The sequence below is a fragment of the Podarcis vaucheri genome, assembly GCF_965113315.1.
Source record: "Podarcis vaucheri genome assembly, chromosome: 13".
In the NCBI taxonomy this organism is placed as follows: Eukaryota; Metazoa; Chordata; class Lepidosauria; order Squamata; family Lacertidae; genus Podarcis; species Podarcis vaucheri.
The window spans coordinates 10,622,473-10,632,566 of NC_138751.1; positions in this window are offsets into that span (position 1 = coordinate 10,622,473).

Consider the following 10,094-nt stretch of genomic DNA (forward strand, 5'->3'; position numbering starts at 1 on the left):
AAAGAAAGAACAACCAGAAGTCCCCCCCCCCCTTAGAGGGCGACTGTGAAATTGTAACCAATTCTAGGGAGCTTGCAGCTGCCACAGATTACAACTGTGGGAAAGGAATTGTGACCTTGCAGGTCAATGTTATCAGAAGCACTGTTGGGTGCTTTCTGTAAAATAAATGCCCTATTGGATCAGTTAAGTCAGAAGACAGATTTGATGACTAATGCGGCCAGAACATTTGAACAGGTAGTGGGAAATTATATGGAGCCCACCCAGGAACCTAAACAGGAGTGTTTCCTGACAGAGCAGATGATAGAAGAGGATGTTGCAGAATCTTGGGCGCCAGAGATGGAGGTCAAAAACACTACCAAGCTGGAATTCCCACAAGTGAAAGGAAAATATGAAGAAGAGCTGTGGAAGGGACATGGAAGAGATTTGAAGGCCTCAGATATAAGATCACCAGGTTAATGTGCCAGACTAATGGGATAAAAAGGACTGACAATCCCGGGACCAGGGGGGGAGGGGACGCTGGAAGAAGATTGGATTGTTTTTATTCTCTTTTTTTATCATCAGAAATGTTTTATGAACGTTGGAAAAATGTTGAAATGAAATTACTTGACTCTTGTAAAAATGTTTAAAGAATTAGGTAAAAAGGTAATGGTTATGAGAAGCTGGTAAAAAGATTTAAGTCTTAAGTTTTAAGGTTTTTTATAAGATAAGATGAAAATAGAGTAAGGTAATGTAATGACAGAATATTATGAATTATGGAAAGGATTTGCTATGACAATTATTAATCAAGATACAAGAGATGGGAGGAGGAGGAGGTCATGGAAAAAAGGTAATGAAAGTGGAGAATTTGAAAAGGATGGTTTTATTTTTTCTTTTTATTTTTCTGTTTTTGTCTTTTTTCTTTGTAATTTTGTCTTTTTTCTTTGTAATTTTAAAAAATTCTTTTTTCAATAAATATCATTATAAAAAAATTAATGAATGTTAGAAGAATGTTGGAATGAAGTTATATGGCTTCAGAAGAAATGTTATAAAGAATTAAGTATAAAAAGATTAATAGAGTATTAAAGGAAAATAAGGTTAAAATGTGTTAAGATAATTATAGGATAGAAAACAGGGGAAGATGGAAAGGAATTGGAATTAAGTATAAATAGATTAATCGAGCTTTAAAGGGAAAAATATGGTTAGAATGTGTTAAGACAATTATAGGATAGAAAACAGAGGAAGATGGAAAGGAATTGCTGAAACAATTAACAGAAGTGGAATACAAAAAGGGAGGTGTGAGGAGGTCGAGGAAATAAGGGAAAGAAAGATAAGATGTTGAAATTGGATTGTGTTTTAAATGGTTTTGGTTTGGTTTTGTTTGTTTTTTTATTTTGTATTGTATTGTATTGTATGTTTTTTCTTTTTTGGTTTTTTGTAGTGTTGTGTTTAATTTGTTGGAAATTTAATAAATATTATTTAAAAAAAAATAAAAGCAACAAAAAAGGCTTTTATGGGTATGTCCGTAGCAAAAGGAAGAACAAAGTAACAGTGGGGTCACTCAGAGGAGAAGATGGTGAAATGCAAACAGGGGACACAGAAAGGGCTGAACTCTTCAATGCCTTCTTTGCCTCTGTCTTCTCCGATAAAGAAAACAATGCCCGACCTGAAGAATTTGGAGCAAATGATTCAGCAGAGGAAACACAGCCCAGAATAACTAAGGAGATAGTACAAGAACACTTGGCTAGTTTAGATGTATTCAAGTCTCCAGGGGCAGACGAACTGCATCCAAGAGTATTAAAAAAACTGGCAGATGTGCTCTCAGAACCACTGGCAGTCATCTTTGAGAATTCCTGGAGAACAGGCGAAGTCCCGGCAGACTGGAGGAGGGCAAATGTTGTCCCTATTTTCAAAAAGGGGGAAAGAGAGGACCCAAATAATTATCGCCCAGTCAGTCTGACATCAATACCAGGGAAGATTCTGGAGCAGATCATTAAGCAAACAGTCTGTGTGCACCTAGAAAGGAATGCTGTGATCACCAATAGTCAGCATGGATTTCTGAAAAATAAGTCATGTCAGACTAACCTGATCTCGTTTTTTGACAGAATTACAAGCCTGGTAGATGAAGGGAACGCAGTGGATGTAGCCTACCTTGATTTCAGCAAGGCATTTGACAAGGTGCCCCATGATATTCTTGTAAAGAAGCTGGTAAAATGCGGTCTTGACTATGCTACCACTCAGTGGATTTGTAACTAGCTGACTGACCGAACCCAAAGGATGCTCATCAATGGTTCCTCTTCATCCTGGAGAAGAATGACTAGTGGGGTGCCACAGGGTTCTGTCTTGGGCCTGGTCTTATTCAACATCTTTATCAACGACTTGGATGATGGACTCAAGGGCATCCTGATCAAATTTGCAGATGACACCAAACTGGGGGGTGGGGTGGCTAACACCCCAGAGGACAGGATCACACTTCAAAACGACCTTGACAGATTAGAGAACTGGGCCAAAACAAACAAGATGAACTTTAAGAGGGAGAAATGTAAAGTATTGCACTTGGGCAAAAAAAATGAGAGGCACAAATACAAGATGGGTGACACCTGGCTTGAGAGCAGTACATGTGAAAAGGATCTAGGAGTCTTGGTTGACCACAAACTTGACATGAGCCAACAGCGTGACGCGGCAGCTAAAAAAGCCAATGCAATTCTGGGCTGCATCAATAGGAGTATAGCATCAAGGGAAGTAATAGTGCCACTGTATTCTGCTCTGGTCAGACCTCACCTGGAGTACTGTGTCCAGTTCTGGGCACCACAGTTCAAGAAGGACACTGACAAAGTGGAACGTGTCCAGAGGAGGGCAGCCAAATGGTCAAAGGCCTTATGAGGAACGGCTAAGGGAGCTGGGCATGTTTAGCCTGGAGAAGAGGAGGTTAAGGGGTGATATGATAGCCATGTTCAAATATATAAAAGGATGTCATATAGAGGAGAGAGAAAGGTTGTTTTCTGCTGCTCCAGAGAAGCGGACACGGAGCAATGGATCCAAACTACAAGAAAGAAGAGTCCACCTAAACATTAGGAAGAACTTCCTGACAGTAAGAGCTGTTCGACAGTGGAATTTGCTGCCAAGGAGTGTGGTGGAGTCTTCTACTTTGGAGGTCTTTAAGCAGAGGCTTGACAACCATATGTCAGGAGTGCTCTGATGGTGTTTCCTGCTTGGCAGGGGCTTGGACTCGATGGCCCTTGTGGTCTATTCCAACTCTATCCAACTCTATCATTCTATGATTCTAACAGTTGCAGGAATGAAGGATACAACACCATATATGAACAGGAAAATATCATGGGGGGGAAATTATCACACGCAGGAAAGAATAAGGAAAGAATAAGGATTACACTTAGAGTTCCTAACTTGAAACTTTATAAATTACCTAATATAGCAAAAACAAAAATAAAACCACAAGACTGTAGCTGTTATCTAAGAGATTATTATATGTGCATGGAATGCAATGGAAATTATTAACATAGTGGAACACAGAATTAATGAAGAAGAATGAAGCCATCAAATCTAGCATGCAAGGAGAAACATTTAATTAAATCATATAATTGACATTTGAATAATTGGCATTCAAAATTGCATTAATTAGAGAAAATTGGTATTGTGATAATGAGGCTGGTATTGGAACAATATGGGTAAATCAATAAAAATATATGTTTTTTTAAAAAATAATAGTAATATTTTGGCATTTCCCCTACTGCTGAAGTGCCATAGAATCCAAAAACACTGTACAAGTGATTCTCTCCCCTATCATTACTCAAATTACAATAATCAAACTACCTGACTGAACCGCCAAATACCACAGTGGAAAATAGGAATCAACAAGCAAGCCTGAAATGATTATAAGCTCCTCTGTGCACCATAGACAACTAGGCTGCGCTCTGTTACTTATCAGTTATCAGTTTCCCTTTTTCATATCAAACCACTGCATCTTGTTTGGCATCCAAGGCATTCTGTTGTGACAGTGTTCAAGTTAAGAATAAGGTGGATACAGGTCCCTTACCGTGCCAAATTGACTGAGTCAGCTGTCACCCAATTTGTCTTGTTCAGATCAGGTGGAGGAGAGGAATAATACTGTCGAGAAAAGCAGCGGACTCCATGCACACAAAGGAATTTGCCATCAGGATGTTGCTTCTGCTGCTCCTCAATATAGTGTCCCAAGGGCAAAGTGCTAAATGCACAACAAATCATCCTGTTCATGTTCTACATGAGTGGCATGAGCCAGGTGACTTGGTCATTGGTGCAATGGCATCTCATATTTATTATATAGTCCGCAAGGTTTCCTTCAAGAAACACCCTTCCCAGGACTTCATTGATGCCCCACTGTAAGTAACCGTTAATTAATATTATTTTAATTATTCCATTTAGGCTATATTAGACAGAAAATAACTTTGATTGATATGAAGGGGGGGTTGCTTTAGAACTTTATTTTTTAAATGTGTGGATAGGTTATATTAGAAATCTCTGTGGATATAGGCTATCTGCATATTGTCAATGAACAATAAGCTTTTTTGAGTCTAATTGTTTAAAGAGAAATAGAAAAGAGAGTAGGAGAAAGAGAAAAGTGATGACATGAAAATAGGAAAGCCTATAGCCAAGTAGTATGGTACTGAACTTTTTTGATGATACCCAATTTTTCAAGGTAGCGAAAACAAATATGGGTTCCCGAAGATATGAAGAAATGTGCAATGGCTTTTTTAATTACACAATATTCTTAGATTGCCCAAATAAGTAAATAAACTTTGCTGGCTTAATCCTCGCTTTATAGGCAGACAGGTGAATCTCTCCTATCTAGATTCTGTGCACTGTATAATTTTCCCATCAAACAAAACCTCACTTCATTTGCAGGGTGTTGACAAAGTTCTACCAGCAAATCCTGGCCTTGGTGTTTGCTGTTGATGAGATCAACGAGAATCCCAGGATGTTGCCCAATGTCTCTCTCGGCTTCCACATCTATGATAGCTATTATGATTCAAAGATGACCTACCGAAACACTCTGGACCTGCTCTTTAAATCACATCACTTTGTTCCCAACTACAGGTGTGGCATCCAGAAAAATGTCATAGGAGTCATTGGGGGACTCAGCTCTGATACCTCCTGGTGCATGGCAAACATCTTAGGTCTTTTCAAGATTCCACATGTAGAATATGGATTTGAAAAACAGAGATGTCATGCTTTTCTTGCATTAGGAATCTACTGATTCATAAATATGGAGTGGGGAAATGAACAAAGTAAAAGGGCCATAATATGCATATCCAGCAATGTGGGTAAGAAGGGCAATTTGTGTTTAATAGATGTAATAGAAGATTTCTGTAAAGCTGCCAGGTTTGTAAAGGAGAAACCTAGATGGGTTCATATGCATCAATCCTGAATGCACTGCAGTGGCGTAGCGTGGGTTGTCAGCACCCGGGGCAAGGCAAGTAATTTGCGCCCCCTAACCCGTGGATTTTAGCACTCGAGTCTCTTCCACTAGATTAGTTAGTGCGAGCGAGCGCCCCCCAAATGTTGCGCCCAGTGCAGCCGCCCCCCCCCCTGCAGCCCCCACGCTACACCACTGATGCACTGCACTGGCTTCCTGTGAGCTACTGAATATATGACATTGGCATTGGCTTCATAGGCAAAAATAACTGAGAACATATTAACTAAAAATGTTCCTCCCCTTAAAAAGCAAGATAGACCTTTCCCAAAGTATGATGTTACTCAACATTGTTCACTTTTAGAGGCTAATTGAAAACACTGTTTTCTTGCTATTGTTCTGGCATTTGACACTTCAGAGCGTTATATAGTGGTGTCAGCATTGTGCTATTCTGCTGCATTGCTGTATTTCATTTTAGTTGTTTTTTATATTGTATTTTATATTTTACTGATATTTTATATGATTTGGTTTATACTGCTCAGAGAAGAATAGCATATACAGTGGTACCTCGGGTTACATACGCGTCAGGTTATATAAGCTTCAGGGTACAGACTCCGCTAACCCAGAAATAGTGCTTCAGATTAATAACTTTGCTTCAGGATGAAAACAGAAATCGTGCTCCGGTGGCACGTCAGCAGCAGGAGGCCCCATTAGCTAAAGTGGTACTTCAGGTTAAGAAATGTTTCAGGTTAAGAACGTACCTCCAGAACGAGTTAAGTACTTAACCCGAGGTACCACTGTACAATCTAATGGAGCTCTTCAGGATTTCCCAGGAAAACTTCCTGAGAGAGTACTTAGTAGATAGAGAATCAACGGCTTCCTACAAACATTACAAAGGTTACAGAGCAAAAGTACATGAACCACCTTCACTTTGGACTTTTGTTGAGTCTTCCATTTAGTATATTAACATGAGCAATGATCAATGCTTCTCTCTACTTGGAGACAATCAGTGTGTACAAGTATAAAGCTGGGATGATGCCATAATAATAACAGTAAATATCTACAGAAACCAAGAGCAAGATTATATCTATTTTACTATGTAATTTGGTACATTTGGGATATATATACAGTGTGTGTGTGTGTGTGCGTGTGTGTGTGTGTGTGTGTGTGTGTGTGTGTGTGTTTACAAATATTTTGAGATATCATGATTTCTTCTTTCCACTTGGAAACATTTGGCTTTTGCTTTTTCCAGATTTCATATGGTTCATTTGAACCAGCCACAAATTATGGAACCAAGTTCCCTTCCTTTTACCGCATGGTCCCCAATGAAGACCTTCAGTATCAGGGAATTATCCGGTTACTTCTGCATTTCAGATGGAAATGGGTTGGGCTCATCACTCCAAAGAATGAAGCTGGGGAACGTTTCTTGCAGAATATTGAGCCAATGCTCTTCAAGAATGGAATCTGTTCAGCATTCACAGAAAGAGTGGAACTCAATATAATTTATAACAGTAACAACCTCGAAATGCTGCAGGACGCAAGGATTTGGTTACCAACTTTCACAACCAGCAGAGCCAATGCAGTTCTTGTATATGGAGAAAGTAGATTTATTATATGGTTGTCAGGTGCTTTAATCACAATGGAATTAACTCGGCTACTATTTCCTCAAAAGAATTCACAAGAAGGAAAAGTATGGATTACAACTACCCAAATTGATTTCATATTATATAGCCTTCAAAAATTTGTTAATATAAGAAATTTCCATGGTGCTCTATCCTTTGCAATTCACTTCAAGGAGATACACAACTTTAGAGACTTTCTTCGGAGTATACGTCCTCATTGGACAGAGACAGATGGTTTTATCCAAGATTTCTGGGAAGATGCATTCAGTTGTTCACTTTCAAATTCCACTCTCTCACCAACCATGTGTACTGGAGAGGAGATGCTGGAGAGCCTCCCTGCACCATATTTTGAAATGAGCATGACTGGCCACAGCTACAGTGTTTATAATGCTGTCTATGCTTTGGCACATGCCTTAAGTAGCATGCACTTGGCTGGAATCATCCGTAACAGAAGAGATGTTAAGGGAAAACTCTCTCCTCGGTATGCAGATCCTTGGCAGGTATTGTTCTCTGTTACAAAGCATTCACTGCATTGGTACATTATGTGAGTTGGCAGTTAATCATCAGTAAAGAAATAAAAGAATAAAGCTTAAGAAATTAAAAAATAAACCTTTAGTAATTTTATCAAAGATGGGAATTATAATATTTCCTATAATGCTATTAAACTTTAGATGACATAAGGAAAAAACTACACATAACTGAAGCTATGCCAACCACCTTTTCCACACTGAAAACCCCTCCATTTTCTTTCCACATCCCTCCACAATTCTCTCTGTTTCTCTTACCTGTCAAATTACCCAGTGGTGTAAGGGTGGGGGCTTGGGGCCCATGGCCCTGGTACCATTATTCTGAGGGAGAACAACAAGGACCCCAACCCCAGGCACTGGCATTTGCAGGGATCCTCATATCCAAGAGAAAAGAGAAGAGCAGCCCATCAGGGAGCTGCCACTACCTGAGCACATCTTGGAAGGCCGCATTACCAACTCCTCATCTTTCCCTGTATGCCCACCACCAGGGAGGTTCTGCAGCCTCACTGGTAGGTCCCCAGAAGAGGCTAGCAACTGTGTGATCACTGTCTCTAGAAACTTTTCTGCCTTTAAGTCTGGATTTCAGTCTGACGCATCCTCTTCCTGCTCCGTTAACCCTGTTGCCTCTTCTGTTTCTGACACCTCTTCCTCCCAGTTTGCTCCCTCTTCTCCCACTGACCACTCCTTGTCGTCCCACAACCAATCCCCTGGCTCTGAGCCTCCTTTCCTTTTGGGGTCCCCCAGCAGCTGCTTCCTTCCACTCCTCTGCATCCAACATCCAACCATGCTCAAATCCACTCTATAAACTATGGAAAGGTCCAGTCCAATGTTGTCACGTTGCACTCCTATCCTTTGAGGACATAAGCTCCCATCTCTTCTCTTACATGACTTCTCAATTTCCTTCCCTTTCTTGGATACAGACAAAGGCTGGTGTCAAGCAAGCAGGTCTATGGTCTCTTCTCTCCATAATATCTTTAAGCAAGTATGTTGAATTGGCACTGATTCATGATTTCCTACTCCTCCTGTATGGGCAACTAAAATATGGATGCTCTTTGCTGTGAACTGAAGTGTTTAATTTCAATGCTCCTTCCACTTAGCTCCACTCATTCCTGCAGAGAATCTCACTCAACAACAGTGCTGGGGATGAAATTACATTAAATGAATATGGAGAGTTAGCAGCTGGCTTTGATATTACCAACTTGGTCACTTTCCCAAATAATTCCTATGTCAGGGTCAAAGTGGGAAGTTTGGATCCTCAGGCCCCTCCAGGGAAAGAGCTCACCATTAATGAAGACAGAATCAAATGGCACAGACGCTTCACTAAGGTATGGAAATAATGGCACAGTCCCTGAAAACCCAGAATTTGCGGTTATCCACAAAAAAGGGATGTAACAAAAGCACTTCATACATTATTCATTTTGAAATTCACTAGCACCTCAAACCACTTCAGACTAGTGATGAGTTAGAATTGAGGAGTGCTCCCAGACAGTGGCGTAGCGTGGGTTGTCAGCACCCGGGGAAGGCAAGTAATTTGCGCCCCCTAACCCGTGGATTTGCACCCCCTAACCCGTGGATTTGCGCCCCCTAACCCGTGTATTTGCGCCCCCTAACCCCCAGATGTTGCGCCCGGTGCGGCCGCCCCCCCTGCACCCCCCACGCTACGCCACGGCTCCCAGACTTCTTGCTTCAAACGGAATGCAACTCCTCCCAGAACAGGTCAGGCATAGGAACCGAAAGCATTTCTCTCTGAGACAGGATGTGGCCTAACAGGGGGAACCACAACCCAAAAGTCATGGCATGATTTCCTAGTCCTAGTTGCTTGTAATGAACCTGCAGGCAGGAGCAGAACCACTATAATGGCTTACCTTTAATTCCTTGTGCCACACAAAGGAACAGCATGTGGACTCCTTGGAGCAGATGCCGTTAGGTGGTGACTCCATCAAAAGGCCAAGCCAGGGGTGAAATCACAAAGAATTCTAACACAGCTATAAGGTTGGCTGGTCCAGGCATCTTCTTAAGTTTCTGCCACTTGTGTAGCTACGGATCATTTCACCCTATTAGTACTCCTATTTACTATTAAATCACCCGATATTGGATATTTGATAAATTCCTCAAAACAGTATCATAATATTAAAATCTTCCTATCTCTTTGGATAGGTGCCACCGCTTTCAGTATGTAATGCCAACTGCCATCCTGGTTACGGGAAGAAAAAGAAGGAGGGGGAGAAGTTTTGCTGCTATGATTGTGATCCATGTCCAGAAGGAATGATTTCAAATGAGAAAGGTTAGAGATGACATCTTAAGATAGTGCAGAACCTCTGGGCTCCTGGCAATTTCGTTGACATTAAACTGGTGCAGGAGAGAAGGCTTAAATTAACAGATGTGTTCTTCTCACAGTTTATAGATAACATCAATATATTTAAATCTTGAAGATTTCTTTTTTAAGTGGAAGCTAATATATTTTACCTCCAACTTCTACAAAATTGGGGTGGAATAGAAGTGGTGTTTTCTCCTCTAAGAATGAGGTTGTTTGACAATAGGGTGAAACTATTATCAAACTCG